At 41.2% G+C, this 21,906-nt stretch overlaps 1 protein-coding gene across 1 annotated transcript in view; it reads left to right on the forward strand.

Annotated features, from left to right (window-relative positions):
• The first annotated feature begins 8,503 nt into the window (after positions 1-8,503).
• Positions 8,504-21,906, forward strand: part of tnc (tenectin) — a 39,748-nt gene continuing 26,345 nt past the window's right edge. Inside the window, exon 1 of the mRNA XM_017164994.3 lies at positions 8,504-8,904. The gene's annotated coding sequence lies outside the window, so the exon portion shown is untranslated. The remainder of the gene's footprint in view (positions 8,905-21,906) is intronic.

Below are 21,906 nucleotides of genomic sequence, written 5' to 3' on the forward strand. Positions count from 1 at the left end.
CCAAAAACAAGAAATCATTGTGGAAAAACGATTGATTTTCCACAGAGACTAGCAGCCGGAATGATTCATGAATGGCATGTGGAGTACTTAGCCATGGGAAAGGCACTTAACCGTAATTGCCGGCAACCGTCTGGGAGTTCTGGATTGGAGCTGATCACGTAACCACGATATTGCCTTCCTTAACTAGCCCACTTAGGGCATAACTTTAGCAGATCGTAAGAACGTACTATGTTAAGTGGGTTGCAAGAATGTTGGGTTTGCTTTGTGGGTAGTTTTTATAATTCTACGAAATAAAAGTAATGATAATCAAATGATAACAATTAAAAATTGTCAATACAAACAATTATAATGAAAATAAGACTCAAATATCGCAAGCATTGAGAGTTTTATTAACGTTTTCTAAATCAACTTTTACTTGCTATAAGTGAAAACCCCAAATAAATGAGAAGTCTTCAGTCGTTGAGTTTTTGTAAGAAACTGATTTTATTCCATTCAAACCCTAGCTTATATAGCTAACATGAGAATGTACATTTAGATATTAGTTCTAGACCCACGCATCGGACAGTTCCCGATCGTGGGAAGTATTTTAAGTGAGATAAGGGTGCACACAGGCAACCCGATAGCGCATATCTTGAACAAACCCAGACCGCTCACAGGAGGTCATATTTCGGGTTTCTTGTATTACACAGGCCCAAGTGGCGGGTTTACTTAAAGATAGACAAGTACAGTGCGCTGCGGCAGAGATTTATTTAATGCTTAACAGATGCATCTTATCTATATTTGTGTTCATGCGTGAACATTCTGCCAAGGGCCAGCAAGATTCGGGGTACATTTAAATTAGTTGCAATTAAAATTAAGTGGACTGTATTTGTTTCATTTGATATAATAAATTTTGCAACTAACATTTGCATAGGCCTTCGTAACATGGCTTGATACATGTACAATTTTATTTCTTTTTAACTTTTAATTTTTAATTCATCAAAATTTGTTTATCCGCTTGTATTTCTTTTTTCTATTATTTTTGAATTTCCTTTATATTAAACAATTGGTATTGAAACTGACTTTATGACTTTAACTCCAGCTTTATAAATACCTCCGAAGTGAGGTCCTGCCGGGGGAATATTGAGTTAAGTAACTCCTAATTCTTTTTTTTTTACAAAATCAAAAATTATTATATTAAAAAGGAATTTTAATTAAGTCGACTTAGCTGTTGCTTTTCCCGCTTCTGCCGCGCCGCCGTTGTTGTTGATGTTGTTGTTTTTGCTGCTGCTGTCGTCGCTGCCGCCGTTGTTGTTGCAGGATGATTTCCTGATGCCGCCTGTTTCTGTATCGTCGCTGCGGCCGTCGTTGTTGTTGCAGACTTATTTGTAGTTGCTGCCGTGAGGTCGTCCCTCCTTCTCCTTTTCTCCGTCAAGGGCTGGGTAACTTCCACACAATATCTTAGTCGATTTCTCGACCCCAGAAAATTATTTTATTCTTATTTTCTGGTTGCCATATCTGGCATTTACAAAAAAAACCAACCAATAGAGTTGGAAAAAAAAAATATTAATAAGGACTCTTATTGTCCTTTAATTTTAAAAAACCAACCAATGGAGTTGGAAAAAATTTTTTTGTTTAAAAACAAAAGGGACTCTTTTTTGACCTTTTGAATTATCGTTTTCACGACCACCAAAAACTTTTTTATTATAGTGTTTTTTTTTTTAATTTGTCACGATAGGTCTTTTTTTTACACTACCGCGACTTTTCGATGTTTTAGGCCTCGAAAAAACGCCCACAATAAATATTTGTTATATTTATTTTTTAATTTTGTCGATTTCTCGACCACTTTTTTTTTTTTTAACAAGAAGGACTCTTTTTTTATCCTTTTGCATATATATGGTATATGTTGGCCATTTCAAATACCATAACATTATTTTATGCACTTTTTACATTTTTTTTTTTTTTTAAGCACATTTTTTACTGATATTATTGGCTCCAGCACGCCTTACCATTTTTTTCATGGTATTACAGCAACCTACATGGTGCATGTTTTTAAAACATAAAAGACTCTTTTGTGTCTTTTTGTTTTTATTTTATACTCTGTTCCTTACCACGGGTGGGGGGAAACAAGAGTTAATTATTTTGCTACCTTTTAGCTACAAGTGTTACTTGCTTCGCTTGAAGGAGCTGGCCTCACTCTGAGTCCCTTACCATAGAGGGGGAAACTGCAGAGTTGTCGAAGCAAAAATGCTCCGAAGGCTCGATTGACCAAAATGAAAACCCCAAATAAATGAGAAGTCTTCAGTCGTTGAGTTTTTGTAAGAAACTGATTTTATTCCATTCAAACCCTAGCTTATATAGCTAACATGAGAATGTACATTTAGATATTAGTTCTAGACCCACGCATCGGACAGTTCCCGATCGTGGGAAGTATTTTAAGTGAGATAAGGGTGCACACAGGCAACCCGATAGCGCATATCTTGAACCAACCCAGACCGCTCACAGGAGGTCATATTTCGGGTTACTTGTTACATAATCTCAAGTGGCGGGTTTACTTACAGATAGACAAGTACAGTGCGCTGTGGCAGAGATTTATTTAATGCTTAACAGATGTATCTTATCTATTTACATGTTCATGTGTGAACAATAAGAATCTATATATTCTTACTTTTCCTTCTTACAACTTTTCCTTTTTTAAATAAAGTATTTAATGACTTTTTTATTATGAATACTATTACCTGTTTTAATTGCAGACAGATTAAATAGATTTTACAACTTGATGATGCTAGTTTATGGCCAGAATAATACGAACTCAAAGCAATCAAAATAAAATGCAAAACTAGGTATTGTTAAGATATGTAGATTTATATATAAACACATTTATGAATACATCCTAGACTTAATAACTTTAATTCTAAATAAGTTTATAGTGATTCGAATTCTTATGTAATTCTTTTCTTAATAGTACTTACTTCTAGTAGTTAAAATGTAAATTTTGAACTCCACATTGGTTGGACGATCTCAATCACGAAATAACTAGGGCCAATTGCCCTTTTGGGTTTGGTTAAGAGACCAAGTCTAGGAAGACGACTATGGGACCCTTCCTTTAATCGGGGGCCAGGGTCAGGCTGATGACTTGATTGAATTCGCATAGGCGCTAGATGGGACCCAAACCCTACTCCATGCCTCCTCATAAGCAATGCAGTCGGCGTAGCCCAAGTTACTCGCAGATGGAGCGTGGTTCGGGCAACACGACATCGCATAGAGGACCAAGAAACGCTGGTTCTACGACAATGACAAGCCTCTTGTTATGCACGAGCTGCGTTCTTGTCTGGGGCACATTAAAGACACATGAATGGCCCGGCAATAAATATTATTAAAAATGTTTGCCTTTATGGCATGCTAAGCGAGGAGGCACTAAGCCCCACCATAAGCCTATTATTTAATTTGCAAAAAAGAGGGGCAAGGAGTCGCTGCCGGTCTGGTGCAAATGAACTTTTAAAGCGACCGAAAAGTAGACAACAAAAAAGATTCATCGGCAAGTTGCAGACAGCTTCCCAAGGAACTGGAAAAGGAAGGAGTAAGGATGTTCAGAGGACTCGGGACTAAGGACGCACAGTCGCGCCGGCAGTCATCAGTCATCACCCTCGCGACGAGCGGCATGCTTCGAGGGTTGCAAAATGGAATATACTTTATATTTTTTGGCAAACAACAAGAACAACCGAAACAGACGCAATTCGTTACGGTCAGCTACAGATACTTGTCCTGATATGAAGACGAAGACATAGTGTCCAGGGGAAGGAGTTCACAGGAATTGGTTTCGGAGATATGTCCTACACGCTCTGGATAAACCAGGGAAGAATTGCCAAGTTGGCTATTTTAGTAAAGGAAGTGTATCTTTTTAGGGAAGCATATGTATTTTACTTTTTAAATGTATGATTACGAAATGATTTTAATATTAAGATATTAAATATAAATTTGCATTTTCAACTGGAAATATTCAAAATATCTTTATAATAATATTCAAAGGTTTATATTACAAAGTGTTCTTTTATTTTATAGCAATTTCCTTAGAAACCCCAAAACTTTAAGCTATCTTAATGTCTAAAATACTTCTTTTTTCGTCTCAAGTCCTCTTTTATTTCGCTTTAAGTCCGCCTAATATTTGGCTATCTTGATTCATCTCCTCCATTTGCCCAGCACTGGTTCGACGACCCATCCCACAGCCACTTGGCAACAGCGTTAAACTTCGAGACGACAACAAAGTCCAGCAATTGGCCAAGTGCTTGGTGGAGTGGAGGGGGGTTATGCCAAAGTTAAACATTTTCTGGAAATCAATTTACCGAGCTACACTTTCATGTTAAATCAATTGAACTCGGGCGTGCGTGGAGTGTCATTCCTCTGGAATTCTCGAGCGGCAGGGAGGTGGAAGTGGAAGCACATGCCGCTGCTGACCGATACAGATACCGTTAGTGGCAGTGCCTCATGGCCCAATGCCCGCAGCTCATCCCGCTAACAAGGCTAATTGGTCATGAAGCCTCTCGACTCGCGACATTCAACTCTCGACTCTGGACTCTGTGGTCGGTCTCCAGTCTTACCTCCTGGCAGGCTGTTAGCCTTGTTTGCCTTGTTTTCCTGTTTCCCGCCTTCTGTCCCAGTCGATCCGCCCGCCCACCTGTCCACGGCCGGTGACACCTGTCACATCGCACAATGGAAATCACTCGACATTGTCGCCTGGCATTTGCCCCGAACGCTTCACTAATGCACGGAAAAAATCGGTCTTTAAAGGATTAACATTTAAGGGATTTTTACAAAATTTTAGAAAATTATAAATAATGAAGTTGTTGGCGAAAATTGTACAAAAAACTTTAAATATTCACAACCAATTTTTCACCTTAAAATTTCAACTGAAAATGCTATAGAAAATCATTTAGACTATTTTACAATTATTATTTAATAATCAAGCATCTCGTTTTTAAAATTTTTAAATGTTAAAGTATCCTCTCTAAAGTAAATGACTAAAGAATATTAACTAAAAACCAAAATAAACTTTACTTTTTCCCTGTGTGCTCGTGGCAAAAACTGTCGCAGGCTATTTATTTACTCAAGCGTTTGCACTGGTTGTCCTGGTTTCTGGTCTGGTTGTGCCTCTGCTTGTGCCTTGGTCCTGTGATGGATGGCACTTAGCCAGCAGCTCTGCGAGGGTTGCATCTGTGGTTAGAACGCAGACCCCATCTCGGATAGTTGTCCACTAAAAGCTGGAGATCCCTAAACCGAACAGGGTGCGATGAGTGTCCAGGAGTAAACCCGAAAGGTGATGGAATTTAAATCTGTTTCCCATCTCCAGCTTTATTCATTCATTCAGCCTTAATGGTTAATGATTTTAATGGCACTCGTTCAGCAACAGCAGCACCAGCTCGTCGACAGGTAATTCTAAATGCGAACCGTGATTCATGGACCAGAACAAGAGAAGCAACAAAAAAACCCCAATCTTCGTTCGGAAATTCATCTTATCTCGTAAGCTCTTTCGCGAGAAAAAAAAGTGACAAAGAAGCTGCGTTTCGGCCACCTTTTGCACCCTGTGTACCCTCTATGTGCACAATGGCCAACTCAATTGAGCCAAAGCCGTCCAGAGTGGGGCGAAAGCCATCTCCTGCTCCTCCAGACATCGCCTCACCTCTCGCTTTCTCTGTCTAGCGTTTTGCATGTCCGGCATTTCGGCATTTCGCACCAATTGTAGCCATAAAATTTGCACGTATAAAGCGAAAATGCCAAAAATATTTCACGACAACGAGACGGCAGCATCCCGACAAGAACTGAAGTCACAAGCAGAGCAAACACAGGCACACACACACACACACATACAGCCGGCAAAACGACAAATGCCGGCAACACGTAGCACCAGAATGCACTAGAGAAAAATTTGAAAGTAGGAAAATATTTGGAAAACAGTACTCTTTTCATATGGTATACTTTTAGAAGTGAAAGAATCATTTCCGACCCTATAAACCATATATATTCTTCAACAAGCCCAATCAACCTAACAAATTTCAATGTAAAACAATGTAATGTGCCATCTCAGACAGAGCATCTACGGCTTAAGGATATCTTATTCAAGAACCATATTTAAGCTTTAAGATCACCTAATAATAAACATATACATGATATATTCCCATGAAAAACTGAAATTCAATAAATTGGAATAATACTTTTAATACGTTTCTATTAAATTCAGTTATTACTAGCCCATTTCTTTGAGTGCCTTGCCAATGCTATGGGCATTGAGGAGCAGTTTGAGCTGCTGGGAGCGGGTGGTTTTTATTCCTTTGCCTTTCTTTATGGTCGAAGCGGCCTCTGTTAATGGAGATTGGTGCTGTGGCAATGCGACAGATTTCACGCTCAAATGTTCGACACGCGCCGGCGCAGTGGCGCATCTTGGATGGACGTGGACCGAAAGGACCAAGGAGCTGGAGATGCCGGCGACAGCGGCCAGAAAGGATGCCGGCAAAGCGGAAATGTTCAGTTCATTAGCGAAACGTGCGCGTCGTGTAATGGACGTGCCGGCTCCCGAACTCCCGAAATCGAATCCGCAGCATCCGTAGAATCCGCATAGAAATCGCAATTTCCAGCCGTTAAGTTGGTAGCAAAAAAAAAAAAAAAAAACAAAGTGAGTGAGTGAGGAGAGCGCGCGCGCGACTTCTATTGGTTCCAAAGGGGCTTGGGTTTGAGTTTGGGTTAGACTTCGGCCAAAAAGGGAGACAAAGCCAAGTGCGAAATTGCCAACTTCTGGCGCAATTAAATAATTAATTGAACCGAACAAAGGAATTTCGCGAAGCGCAAAGCAGAAAAACAATTAACAGGGCCTGCGAGCAGCAGTGTTTAATTATAGGAAAGGTCAACACTCAGCCAGAGTCCGGAGCTTGGGAGTCACGCACAATAGTGCGAGAGTATCGTCCGTAGTCGTAGTCGTAGTCCGGACATGGCACATGCCCCATGGAGATGGCGACGGAGATGGACATGGCCCAAAAACCGGTTGGCCATCCGAGCCTTATTTGTTGTGTGCGTGCACTGAGCGAAAATAGTTAAAGAGGGAAAAGTTCTTGATTTTTGAGTGATTCGGATTGAATTCTAAATAATAATGTAACTCAGGCTTGTGAAATAACCTTTAAAAGATTTATAAAGAGAGTAAAAAATAACTATTTTCAAATCAATCTTCTCCACTCTGAGCCTAATTTATTCTCAGTGTCCCTGTCTGTTGTTGTTTGAACGTTGTTTAATTAGAAGCGGCGGTGCTCGTCGACACCTGTACTCGAAATCGCTGCAGGCCTTTGACTTCGAATAAGTAAGGCTTTGACTGCTAGTTGGTTTTAGCCCGAAACCGCAAAGCGCCGCTTGATGGCCAACTGACTGAGTGCCAGAGCAGCAGCGGCAGCAACATCTTCAGCATCTTGGCCCGGCTACTTCTGACAACAAGAACAACAACACTACCAGCAGCGGCAACAGCAGCAACATTAAACAACTCAGCAACATCTAGAAGCTAGAAGAAAATGATACACTTAAGAAAAAATAGCTGAATTATTTAAAGAAATGAAGTGGGAAAATAAGATAGGATATGATAAAATGTTTCCCTTTTATCAAATATTTAAAATTTGAAAGTTAAAGTTAAAGTTACAGAAAGTTGAGTAAATTAAAGCTTTTCTTTCCTTGTTCTCCTCTTTAAATATAAAAATTGCATTTGTTCAACAAATTATTCATATTCATGAAGTTTTCAAGAAATGTATAGGCTTTTATCTGAGTGTACTTCAGCAACATCCACTTGGCAACATGAGGCTGCTACCTCAGCAACAGCATCGCTGGCATCATCATCTTTATCATCATCCTCATCATCATCCATCGGCATCGTGTTGAGCTTCGGTTTTGGCCAGAGTGCGAATCGCTCTTCTTCTTGTGCTGCTGCTGCTTCTGCTGGTGCTGTTGCTGCTTTCTGATGGCCATGGCCAAGACCGCGACCACGACCACGAAGCGGCTTGGCGTGGCGTGGAAGAAGAACTTGCCGAGCCGACCTGAGCCGATGGCCGAGTTGTTGTTGCTGCTGTGCTGTTGGCCAAAGAAAAGAGAGTCGCGCTCGAAGTTGGCCAAAGTTACATGCTCGCGTCGCTGCTGCGGTCGGCGTCGCTGCCGCCAAAGCCGGCTTGGCGCTGCGTCGACGTCGACGGCGGCAGCGTAGATCCAAATGATGAGTTCGCCTTTGAGCATTTGAGTGTCTTTGTCTGTCTCTGCCGGGAGAGTGAGTGAGTGTGCCGCCGTGTGTTGTGTGTGTGTTGTTTGTTGGTTCTGAAACGGCTGCGCTCTCTTTGGCTCTCACGCTGCAGCTCTGCTGCTGCCGCTGCCTCTGCCTCTGCGCTGCCACAGCCAGCGTCGGCAGAGGATTGCTACGTACTTTTGATTTTTCTCAAAAAATCGCCGCGCTACGTAGGCTATATAAATAAGCGGCGAGAAGCTATTGGGTCCGAGTCTCTTTGAATTTTATGAAGCGGTTGTACCTTGGTGGCGACTCTGGTTCTGATTCTGTGTGTGTCCCCAGCAGCCGCAGAGCCCATCCAGCCATCGGAAGAAGTTGGCCAACCCAGTGGATTACACATTATAGCCCTTTAACTTAACGCAGCTTAATCCCAAACACAAACTGTCAAGTGAATCGAACAAAAACTGCAAGCCAAAAATTGCAAGTAAAAAAGTGCGCGAAATGTTGAGCTACGTTTAAAAGTTTCGAAAAACCGAAGGTCTAAAAACGAAAAGGATCTTATAACTCTGTGCTAAAAGTATCTCACAGATACTGAAATCCGTGGCTAGTGCTCACACAGAATCACACGAATCTACACGAAGAGTTCTGTGCCGAAAAATCGTTCTGTTTCTTGAGTGAAAAAGGTGAGTTGAGCAAACATACGAGAAGGTCCTGCTGGAAGGACATTCGAGAAGAGAGAGCGGAAGTGCAAGTGATTTTTGAGTGAATCTGCTTTGAGTTGAGTTCAATTCTATTTTTTTAGAGGACAATTTATTCTTGAAAGTCTTGACTAAACAATTAAATAAAATAAATTAAAATAAAGAAAATAAAAAAATATTTCAAATAACTCCAACTTATTATAAAGCAAATATAAACTTTGAATTAAATGAAATTTATTTAAGACAAAGCAAATAAAAATAATTCCGGAAATTTCTAAGATAATAAAACGCAATTTACGCATAAAATTAACTATGAAACTCATTTAACAATTTGAATAAACATTTGTATTAATTTATAAATAAATAAAAGGCTGTATTCATAAAATAAATTATGGAAAATAAATGTAATATTAATTTGAATAAAATTAAAATATAATTAAAAAGTATAAAGCATACGAAAAGAATATTTTATTTTTTAAATATGTGAATGCATAAATAAATTCAAATTTAAAAGAAAGAAAACAAATTAAAGGCTTAGATAAAAAATTAAAAACAATAGTTTCTGAAATTGTTTAAATATAACGTAAATCTGAAATTAAATATTTATGAACGCTTGCTCCTATAAAAATAATAATAATATCAATATAAACTTTCAGTATTTGTTAATTTTAAAATATTTTATTTTAGGTTCTTTGATCAAAGGGAATTATAAGCTATCAATGGAAAAATAAATTAAATGAATGAATTTTATATTAATTTTTAATTTTAAGGATGAATTGCATTCTTTTAACATAAAAAGCTTGATATTTCCCAAAGTTAATTTCCCAAAGACTAAATTATCAGTTTTCATAAATTTCTATTTTTACACTGAAGAACCCATAGTTAGAATTTCTTTAACCACAACCAATTTCCGCCTGGAGATGAGTAATACTGATTCAGTAAATTAAATATAATACAAAGCCAGTTTCTATAGCCGATAATAATTCATTTACGGGCCGTTAAAACCGGTGTTATGCACAAGTGTGTGACGTGTGTTGCGCAATTGTTTAACGCCAGCGAGATTCAATAATTATTCATTTCCTCATGGGTACTTGCCACCATCGCGCGATCGCAAATATTCCCCATCTGAACTTCGGGCTAAAACCGAGATGTCAACCTCTCTCCCACTGTGTAGGGCAAAAACCAGACCAGACCTCCCATTATGGCCACTTTGCTGGTGCCTGCATAAGCCGCTTTAATCTTTACGGTTGCCAATTAATAAAAATTAATTTGCTTACAACAAAATTAAAGCGGCAGCCAGCCGGGCGTTAAAACGGCCTCAAAGTTATTCATTCATAAAAAAGAAGGCTCGTTTCGGCGGCTGTTGCTGCGGCTGCTGGTGCAAATTGCAGCCATTCATTTGGGCCCGGCTCATTCATCCACAACTGGCTGACTGCCTGTTGGCTGTTGGTAATTCGTTGTTGGCCCGAACCACTGCACCAGTGCACCGCTAACGTTAACTTAACGTTAACGTAACTGCCACGCGCCGCGGACCCAGACTTCGTCTGCCTTTTGGCCTTTTGGCCATGGCCATTGTGCAAATAGTTTTGTGCCTGCACAGGGGAAAATTATGATGGGTTTTGAGCTGTTTTTAAGTATACATTTCCTTGTTTTTAAAGGAGTATTTACTTGGACATATATTTAAATATTAAAACTTCCTTAAAAATGCAAGCATTTAGATGAGAAGCTTAAATTTAAGGGTGCCTTTATATTGTCTAATAATTAGGAAGTCTTTTCTTTGACAATTTGGCCAACAACCTTATGGTTTTAAGGAGTTTCAGAGACTTCTTTGGCACCCAGACTGTCGTAAAGAATTTTAATATACAAAAATGATACTTTTTGCATACGTTTTTCAACGAAAAACAAGCTCAAATTCCAAAGAATTAACATAACTTAAATCTTATCAAAATTTCCTGTGTATTTTATAAAATTCTAGCTTCTTGTTAGAAAGTTCGAGCGAGCACAGCTCTAATTAGAATTTATGCCCACACCAGTAGAGCTTTAAATGCCCAGCGACATTTGTCAAACTCGTAAAAACTAAAATTGGCCGAATGTAAAAGCTTTTAGTTAGCCATAAATAATACAAACTATGGCTGGACCAAGAGAGAGACCTCCACGAAAAGAGCCCGAGCCCGAACCCCCATTGAAATAAAAGCCAAAACGATATATTTATAGTAGTTACAACAGCAGTATGGTCCTGTTGGTGGTCCTGGTCCTGCACTGTTCCTTTGGTTCCTTGGGGCCTGGGGCCCAATAAAAAATGCAAATAAAACGCTGCCGCAATATGTGACCATCCTGCGCCCGTCTCCCGCCTTCAAACTCCAACTGGATGGCAAACATTTTCAACCTGAAATGACTTTGAGTGTTATTTGGTTTGCCAGAGATTTCATTGGCAGCTGGCCAGCAGGGAGTGTGCCGGGGGACACTCTCTGACATTTGAAGGGCCGGCCCTGACCATGACTGGAGTCCATACAGCAGCAGGTGTTTGGTTTTGGCTCCCTTTTTTTACTTTCGGACAAAAACTGTCCCTGAAACTGGTCGGAAATAGTGTGATTTATAGACGATTTCTGTGGTGCACAGAGAAAAAATTTATCAATAAATTTGTATATCCTTTTTTGAAGCATAAAATGCCTTAAGCATCTGGCCTTATTTTTACAAAAGTTTTTTACTTAACAAGCAAAATGTATATATTAATTTTAATTATTAAAAATTGGAAAGAAATCCCCGACTTGGTAGCTTGAAGTTTTTTCTGTAATACAACTTTGAACCCTGGCTGGCAGGGCCAATTTTGACAGAGTTTGTCTGCAGCGGCGCCGGGCAGGAATACAGATTTATTGATGAGCCAACAGGAAACATGGCCAATACACGGGTATCGGAAACGGAGTCTAGTTGTAGTTGCTACTATGCCACAGGCCCCCATTCCGATTTCATTCTGTGGTTTCAGCAATTTTTCCAGCAGCAGATTCTCTCCCTCGTATTTATTTTCCTGCTTTTATTTATTTTTTTGCACATCTGCTGCAGCATTTTAATTAAAAATGCCTGAAATGTCTGTGACTTTGCCAATATAATGACATATAAATGCCTCAACTTAGGGCACTTTAAGTCGTGTGGTTTCAGCCTGCGGTTGGAGATTTGCGGAATTGAATAGGAATAGGAATAAAAATCAAGTTGAGCACTTCCGCTGGCGAATAAAAAGAAAGATAGATAGGAAGATGGATGGCTAGATAGGCTGAAAAACTTTGTTAAAACTCCGTACACTCCATCGCTCACGGGAGTTGGACACTTTGTTGCCGGCAAAGTTCTGGGAGTTTTATCACTGGCCCACACTGCGTATGCTGAACTTCAAACCACATGAGTTGGATGAACTGTCTTTCTCCCCTTGGTATCTTTATCTTCTGCGACTTTCAGTCACTTTTCAGTCACTTTCAATATTTAAATCGAATTAATTCAGCTGATTTCGGGCCTTTGTTTTGGGGGGAATGTTTTCAGCTTTCAGTCTTTTCGTACAAGTACTTCTTCTTCTCCCGAGAAAAAATTATCATGACAATTAAGTGGCACTGCAGCGAGCAGGTTACCATAACTTTTATTTCGGCTTCTTGGGCTTCTTTGACTTTTTATGTTAATTTATTTTAATTTTCGTCTCTTGGAACGAAAGATTAAAGCAACTTGCGGAGGACAGCTCCCTCCGCGTTCCGCCGAAATGCGCAGAAAAAAAAAAGAAAAGAAGTCTTTAAAATATTTAATTAGCTGGCATGAAGCGCGGCTACTATTTTAAGTTATGATGCGGGCTACGACGGGGCTCTGACATCAGCACATCAGCCCACCTGACCGAGCCCAAGAACATATCGTGGCATCGCAGAACATCACCATGGTAAGGAGCCCCTGAAGATTCCGGGACCGAGAGCCCCGACAAATTACATAATGATAGGCCTGGCCCCCAACTAATGTCCCATTGTTGGGGCTCCCATTCTGCCGTTAGGCAATGAGCAGCAGGAGGATCCATTCCAGTCCCTGACATCTCATGACAGCCACATCCCCATCCTCCAGCATAATTTAATTAGAGCCCCGTATGCAAATGATATGCTGCGCTAATTGAGTGAAAAGCTGTGCGAAAGCCTAATGAGCCGAGGCCAGGTCATGCATCGCGTATCTGTAGCCATGGCAGCATCTAACATAGTATCTATTAGAGTATCTCGCATCCGACAGATGCAGCAGGCCTCTCCAGGCGTGACTGCCACACTCGGCTATCAGTTAATCCGATTACGACCTGTGTGTGTGTGGTGAGTCTGTGAACCCAAAAACCCACAAAACAGCGGCTGTCGATGGCCATTATGAGTTTGGGCTTAAATAGGTGACATTTCATTTAAAGTTTGGTTTTTTAACTCGATTTTTTCAATTTTGTTACCTCAAAATATCATAAATTATTCTCAGTCTTTGGTTTATTAATGTTTCTAACAATTTCCCTTAGCAAATAGCTGTCAAAACAACTTGTATTTGTTTTAGCATCTTAATGGTTTTGTTTATTTTAGCAAAAAATACAACTCAATCCATTAGTTATTTTAAAAATATTATCTATTGAACAATCAGCCGCAGATATAGCCAAAAAAGATGCATGCTGCTCTCGCTCAAGAGACTCAACTTAATTAAATTGTGACGTTCGCAGTTTTTCGCCTTGCCTTGGGCCATAAGGCACTTGAAAAGAAAACCAAACCGTACCAAAAGCAAACTAAGCGAGAGCAAGAGATAGGGACTTTTTGTGATTTTAAAGTTTAATTGAGTAAATCGGTTTATGTGAGGCATTAGCATTGTCCATGGACCAAGAAACACACTCGAACACTTACACTCGCCGGCAAAGGCAAAGAAAGTAAGCGCACCTAAGCACATTACGACTAAGCGACGACACTTGTCTCGCATTACGCCCAGGCGGCGGCGGCAGCTCCAAGGTTAAATCGTGGTCTAGAACCCACTCCATGGAGCACTTCATGGGCCAGAAAGAACCCAGCAACACACAACACAAAAAAAAAACCAAGCCGGCCAAAGAGCTTTAAGTGTGTCGTCGTGGGGCGCGAATTTCTCTGGCCCAAATTGTTGTTGCCGCTCGACGGTTGTTGGTAGCTTGCTGCTGCGATCTGGTTTGCAACAGATGCCTTTCGAGTTCAATAGCCAAAGAAAGTGTCAGGCGGTAGAAAGAAAGAGTGTGCTCTGAGCGACATAGATTTCCGATTTCCGATTTTAGATTGGGACCACCTGGCGTATGCGTAATGCCTGTTATCATCGGCCAAATGCAATTGGCAAGTGGCTGTTAATGGCCAACAATAGAGTGTTAATGCAACTAGCCATTAGCCAAAATGTGCTGCCATTGGCGGGGATATTTATCATGATTCTCTTGGTATGATCATAAAGTTTAAATCGAAAAGAATTTTGCATTTTATGAAGGCCATAAACGGGAATTCCTTGCGGCATTAGCATATAACTATAGTTTATGAGGGAAAATAGTTACAGGTTCCTCCATAAATCATAAAATAAGGATTTGCAGAAGTGTAATATATATTTTTATATATAATATACAAGAATACCTGAATCTTTTATGCTTTTCTGCAGGACTTAAGCCATTGGCAGACCATTAAGGCTGCTCACCTGGTTAAAGACAAACCCTGGAAGGCATTTCGGCATGCCCGGGCTCTTAGAGCTAGAAAACATAATTTGATTCAATTCCAAATGGCGCAAATAATGGCCAATAAGGCCAAGCCGTGTGTAGGGCCAATTCAATGCGGTCAAGGTGTCAATGTTGGTTTGCTTGCTGCACAAATTAAATATGATATATATATATGTTATTTGTCGCTGGCTATTAGCCACAACGAAACCGGGTCTAAAAAGCCCCGAAAAACAGTTATGGGGCCAGCACAATTAAGTCAACGGTCGTCAGCCCAATGCCCAACTGTAGAGCCAATAAATTAATTCAATCGCCGGGCTGCAATTACCCTGAAGGCATAAGCCGAAAAAAAGTCGAAAAAACCTAAGAAACCGAAAACCAAATAGCCAAATCAAGCCTGGCCATTTCTTCGCAGATCGACGAAATTCTTTTGTGAGAAAATATGCTAAAAGTCGTCGTCGTCGCCTGGGCCAAAAGAAATCGACGGGGCCAAAATCTGAAATCCCAAAAAAACAAGTTTCAAGCGATTCAGAGCCCGGGGCAAGAGAGAAAGAGCCGCAACGCGAAGATGTTTCTACGATTCGTGAATGAAATTAATTTCCATTGTATTGCAAGTAAATAAGTAAGCCATAAAAGAAATACAGTTACGTTTCAAGGCGGCGAAATATTGCAAATGAAAATGGATGTGAGAAGCGAACGAAGATGATATTGTTGGGATATATGGAGATTGATCGGCCGAATGGTCTATAAAATCGAGCTCATTACGGCTTCCAGCTCATAGTAGCTGGCTGAAATCCGTAATGAGTTGGAAGAGCTGGGAGCTGTGATAGCTTCTCGGAACTTTTATAGCTGTCGTATGGGGAAATTTGGAACCCGCTTTCGAGTGGAATCTGATCCGAGGCAATGTTTAATCAGCGAGTTAGTCACTTGCAATGCGTAAAACAAACACCCCGGACAAACCGCGAATAAAGATAAATCAGTTCAATTAAGTGCTGTCCGCATAATAAACGATTTGCGCACCCTTCGATGACGACAGCACCACTCGGCTTGTCATCTATATATCGGAGAGATATATATCTGGTTTTCTACGGCGGTGGGTTTTTTGAATTCTTCGCCTGACCCAAATTAGTTATCTTGTCTGTTGTTTTCTGTTGATTCGCTTTACATTTACATATTTTTGGCTTTATGTGTGGCTCATAGCTAATCGATTTCCCCTTCTCTGTATCTTTGCAGGTATGTACTGGTGAACATAATTCCCTCGGTGACATAAAGGTAATTGAGACATCAGCCTGTCGTCGACGCGCAAAAGTATGCAGTGATAAATTGGACAGCAAACAAATGGCTGCACTTTTTGCTTCGCTGCAGCAATGCTGCGATGCTGCGCTGCTTAACTGCTTCAATTTGCATAAATAAATAATTTAGCAGTGCATTCGTTCGGTGCTGAAACAATAAAAGTCAGCAAATTGAGTCGCGAAATGAAGCAAACACAGAAAGGACAGGCAGGGCGACCCTCTAATTTATGCAGCAGGAAAGCAATCAAGGGAGAAACACAGCAGGAAAAGGATATGTATTAAATGGGAGAAGTCTTTTGAAGAAATTTGTATATGTTAAAATGGGAGGAAAAAGCTTGTTTTAGCTTTATTAGATGATTTTAAAAAGATTTGAGTTTGCGATCTTGAAGCCTCAATATAAGGTGGTCTTACCTTCTTAAAAGAGCAGTTTTTACGATAAGCTCCTGTCAAGGATTAGAGATGGTACTTCCTGTTATCGTTTCTATAGATAAATATAGACTAAGGGATGGTAAAGCCTGCAGCCATAGCTTAATATATGCTAAAACATTTTTGAAAGTATTCTCCTCTATTTCGATTCAACATAAAATTTCCTTCAGTGCATTTAGGACCCTGTGGTTTCTGCCAGGTGCGTGCCTCGACAACAGACTAGAAACCCAAAGGAGTTGCGTCGCTGGCGTATGTATCTTTGAGGCCTGTGATGAGGTAATAAAGCGCACAACCGGCTTTCATCCTTAGACATGGCGCTCATTATTGAAGAGGGCACACCGTACACACAGGTTGACTATCCCAGCCTCCATATACACACATATCCTTGTGGGGGAAATTCCGACGCTTCTGCATTGTTTTGCCACTTGACTCCATTGCTGCCCTCAAGTGGCAGTGGCCCCTTCCTGTCCTGTGGCCTCTTGCAACCCTTTTTTTTTGCCAGCTTCTTTAAGCTTAAAGTTGACTTGAAATCAGCCTCTATTGGGGTACAAACAATGGCAACAAGCCTTCTAATTGAAATGAGAGACGAATATAAATGTTTTGCCATTTCCGAGCGGACAGGTCAGCGGCTGCCTGAGTGACACTTGCACTCGGACAATGGCCCTGAAATTGATGGCAAAGTTGAAATTCGTGTTTTAAATGTCGCTGCATAATTTATATACATATATCTATGGTATGAAGTGTCTGAGCAGTCGGGCTGAAAAATCCATATATCGAGCAGTCAATTTATTTTGGCTCATGCAATTATCGGCGAAGGAGGGTTGGAAAATCAATTTGGAAAGCCAATTTGCAGGCGCTAATAAATTGAGTTAAAAATTTCCAAAATTCAGAAAGTTGATTTTCCTCTACCGAGGAGCAGAGGGGAAACGGCAAGAATATCTGGAAAGTTCCCCCCATCTCTGCGAAACTCACGAGTCATTTATCAAGCGGGCAGAGTCCGCTGTGGGCGCTTCTAATTAGGTATAGTCATTCCGTCAAGTGTTATGGCAACTATTTATATTTATACTTATACGAACATCATAATGCGGAAACTCTTACCCGAAATGCCTGTCGGTTGGTCGGTCGGTCGGTGGGTTCTAAGAACCCGCCTCGTTAATAGCAACAAAAAACTGGTTGGCTTTAATAGCCCCCCGCTGGCTCATTCTTCTGCCTGCCATCTGCCATCGTAATAGTAATAGTAATAGCCCGGTTGACCAGCCATGAAATTCAATTTCATTTCATTTCATATCATCTCTCATTCAGCTCTTTTTTTCGGCACATTCTCGGAAGTGAGTGAGTCTTTTACGATGGGGTCCGAGTTTAAAGTTTAAAGTGCACTAACCGCCCAGAACAAACTCCCGAAAAGCGGATCTTAGATCTTAAGATAGCGTACAGATTCAAAAAAAAAAAAAAAAAAAAAAAAAAAAAAAAAGAAAATAAAACCTTTCGGCAAGAATGTTTGCAGAGGCCCTAAAACCACCTGCATAACTTTTACCAAAATCCCAACCACTTTCCATGGCGGTCTCTTAATAGGTTTTTTGCTGGCTCGCTTTTAATACCCATGTACCTCGAAGACCACTTTCCTTTGGCCTTACATTACCAAACAAATAAACCTGGCTCTGGCTTCAGGCCTGGCCAAATAAAAGTGAAATTGCCAGGGCAAAAATTTGTTTTCTCAATGGAGCATAGTTTGTGGTCTGAACTGAACCAAATCTCACGTTCATCTCTTAATGACGGAACATCAGTTTAATTATTTGCCCGCACGTGTAGCTATGGAACCATCAGGTTTTTATGCATAGTTAAGTGTTTCCAAAGCGGGCCTAGAGCTGCTCCTACTCCTCCAATGCCGAGAGAACTCCTCTGGGATCTCTGATGGCTATCAATATTTAGAATCTGATGCAGAGAGAGAAATTGAGAAGAAGTGACATCGAATAGGAGGGAAGTTAAGGAGATATAACTCGAATACTGTTCTTCATAAAGAAACTCCTTAAAATTTTTTGTTTTACCATTTACAAAGAGTTTTGATAATGCCTTAATTGCAAAGATTCTTTACCCCACCTAATTCTTATAAAAAATTACTTTATAATTTAGTTTTCTCTGTAATTAAGTGTTACCAAGGCAGCTTCCACTCCTCTGTTAGATTCCCCAATCACTCTTCTATTCCGTCTAAAATATTCCCAATCTAAAGCTGATTCTGATAAATCGCATCGAATGGCCCTGGAGGAGCACCTGCGAAATTGGTCACAGGATCGGATCGGATCGAATCCCTCACCCAGACTGCTCTGGGCGCCGTTCGATGGCTCTTGAGTGGGAATGGGACTGGGAATGGGCCATACTCCTCCTGCGATGCCTGGCTGGGATGCGCTTTTCGGGATTTATTTGTGTGGAAATGAGCAGCTAACGGTATATGAATCATGACTTTGGCAGGCAGCATGATTTAAAACACTCACTCATATGCGGCGGCGGTTCCTCTTGGAGCTTGGAGCTCCAAACTGTAGCTGGAGCTGGAGCTAGAGCTTCGCCTGGAAATGCAGCTGCAGAGTGCACTGTGTGTGAGTGCCATGACTTTATGCTCTGCCCGGCCAAAGTCAGAGCCAAGTTAAGACCGCGGCCTGTGCTGTTTGCGCATATTTTAGCACATTTTGCCCCCTGTCCGTTCGGCGACTCCGTCTCCGTCTCCGTCTCCAACTCCAGGTCCAACTCCAACTCCTCGATCGGCATTGCGACGCGACTTTGTAGCGCGTAGGAAAACGTGCGATTTCAAGTTGACAGCACAGCTATGCCATGAACCCGGCCCATCCTCCTCCTCCTCCTCCTGCTCCTCCTGTTGCCCCCTCAGGCTCCTCCGACTGAATCCTCCTGTCTGCCTACCTGAAATCAGCTGGAAAAGGCAACGTTTTTCATTTTCTACATTTTAATGCAATTTTTAATTTATTTGTTTTGTCGAGACGGCGACTCCGACTTCGACTGGCTCTCTATCGGCTCGACTCGCCTCGGAACGCATGTATTCCTCATTGATTGGCATTTCCTGGTTGGCAGCATTAGACTGGCCAAGTCAAGTGAATTCCTCGAAGCGGCTATGGCCAAGGATGAGGAGGAGACCCCAGAACCCAGAACCCGGTACCCAGAGCCGAGACCCCTAGAACTCCAGACTAGCCTCCATGTCTTGGGGGGTGAGACATTGAAATCAATTCGTTTCGATTCGATTCGATGTCTGGGATGCGTTGACTCTCCGCCCTGGGCATTTGTAATTATTCCAGCTGGCCAATGAGTCACTCTAGTGGGAAGAGGCTGAGATCGCTGCTGACTTGCACATCCGAGGCAGCCGAAAACAATGCCTGCGCCATGACATCACGGACCTCGGAATAAATACGTATCCGGGCATTTCCCATAGCATCCCGGCTTAAGCGTTTTTTGGCCAAGTACTTCACTTCAATCGCCGAATTACATGGCCATGAGTAATCATCAGTATTAATGGGAGACCAGAGCCGAGCTGAGTCGAAACGCGCCAAAAAGCGCGCGCACGCTCATTGATCCACTTTTCGAAATTCTACTCTCCAATCACGTAGCCCGCCTTAGCTTTACGTCTATGTTTATTTGGCTAACTGTTTTTGGCCCGAAGTCTATTCAAATTGAACGCATTTATAGTACACGTAAAGAAATATAGGTGTGTAAGGGAGGGAAGCATCAAATGAGACTTCTTTTTTAGACTTTCAACTGAAGTTGAACCCTGAAATGGTTGCCTTAAGAATAGTAGTTATGGACTTAGTTTCAATTTTCAAATAGACAAGCTTCTATTCTAATCGATTTAAGATGTGTCTAAAACAAAGAGGTTAATATTCTCAAACAACTTTATTTAATTTGAACCAAATTTATATAACTTCTCTCAATTTTCCCTCAGTGTACTTATATTTTTTTCGGTGGCATAATTAGAACCTGTTTGCTTCCCATAGAAGGCGTCTAGAGATGTGCTATTTAGGGTAGATCCCTGAAAAATACAGTAGCCTCAAGCTAGAAAACTCATCTGAGATATGAATCATAAATTTATTATTAATTTTTAAATGCTCAACTTTAGTGCAATTTTTTGCTTCGTTCCGCTTGAAGTCCATTGAAATTCCTAGAGCGTCTGCAGTTTGCCAAACGTGAATTTCGTTTTTTTTTTTCGTTGTTTGTTGCCACCTTGATGTGGCTGTTTCTGCGTTTTATGTCTCAAATTTGCAAATCGATTTGAACATTGTATAACCAATATAACTCGCTACGAAGACACGTGTAGGCGTCGTTAAAATTTAGGAGTCGAGTGTCGAAGAACGAACTCCAAAGAGTCGAATCTCGGATTCACAAACACGTATTGGCTAAATGGAAAATCGGGCTAGCGTGTGGCCTTAGCCATATTTCACATGAAAAGTGACCCCGAAAGCGAAATGCCCGCGGGCGAAATGCCTAATTGTGATGTTGATTTTAATTAAGCGGAGCAAAGCCAAGCAAGCAGCTCATTAGTCTTCCGAGTTGGAGGAAAAAATAAAAATAAAAATAAAATAGCATGCAGCTGCAACTGCAACTGCCACAGTGAAATCAGAACGCTTCTGCAACACAAACTTGACCCCAAGAAAAAGAGAAATTTGTGGCAAAAACGAGGCTCGCCTCGGCTAGAAACAAAATCAGCTCACGATCTTCCATGGGTCAGTACCAGTTTCCCCAGTCCCAGTGGCCACATATATGGAGTAGCTGCCAGCTACTAGCTACTGGTGGCATCGCATGCTGCAGGCGAGGAGCACACGGTAGCCAGCGTCATCAAGATTTGTCACAAATCAAGGCGGGCAGGCAACTAATCCAGTTCAAGTGCCGGCTCCGACACAGCGAAAATGGCAAATTGCCGTCGCGCTTTGGAGTTGGGAACTACTAGGAGCTTGGCCAGCGTTGGCGTTGCCTGCAGCATCCATCGCGGCATTCATCTCCAGATGTGGCACTCTGCAGTCGTGCTCTCTGGGCAGCTTCCGCATGCCGACGACGACGACGACAAGTGACTCACTGGCGGTCACCAAAGAAGCTAAGCTCCGCACAGACCCCGTTATGTTTGCCAATCGTGAGCTTTATTAATCTCGAAAGCAAACCCCTCCAATTTGGCCTCTGAAGATGGGGCTGAAAATGCCACAAGGTCGATCAAAGCGGAGGTCGATTTCAAAATTTGCCTAGGGTCGATGATTTGCATCGAATGAGATCGCAGGCAGCTCGGTGAGAAATGCAGGTCTTCTGGCATTTGGTGTTTTCAATTATGAAAGGAGAGCTTAAAAAATAAAAAAAATTATTTTAGCACTGTCTATCTAGCATGGCTGCCATTCCAGCTTTGCTTTGCACAAAAATCATTCTGTGAGTGAGGAGAATTACAAAATACTTCAAAATGTAATTTTGTCGATATTTTCGATGTTTTTGCATGCCTAAATCGATTTAAAATTAATTAAAAACGACGGGCTACCAACTTTAAGTTTTAAATTTCAAAGGCAAGTCAAAAAAATGTTCATAAAATTACCAAAAATATTT

This window comes from Drosophila kikkawai, chromosome 3R (assembly GCF_030179895.1).
Source record: "Drosophila kikkawai strain 14028-0561.14 chromosome 3R, DkikHiC1v2, whole genome shotgun sequence".
Lineage (NCBI taxonomy): Eukaryota > Metazoa > Arthropoda > Insecta > Diptera > Drosophilidae > Drosophila > Drosophila kikkawai.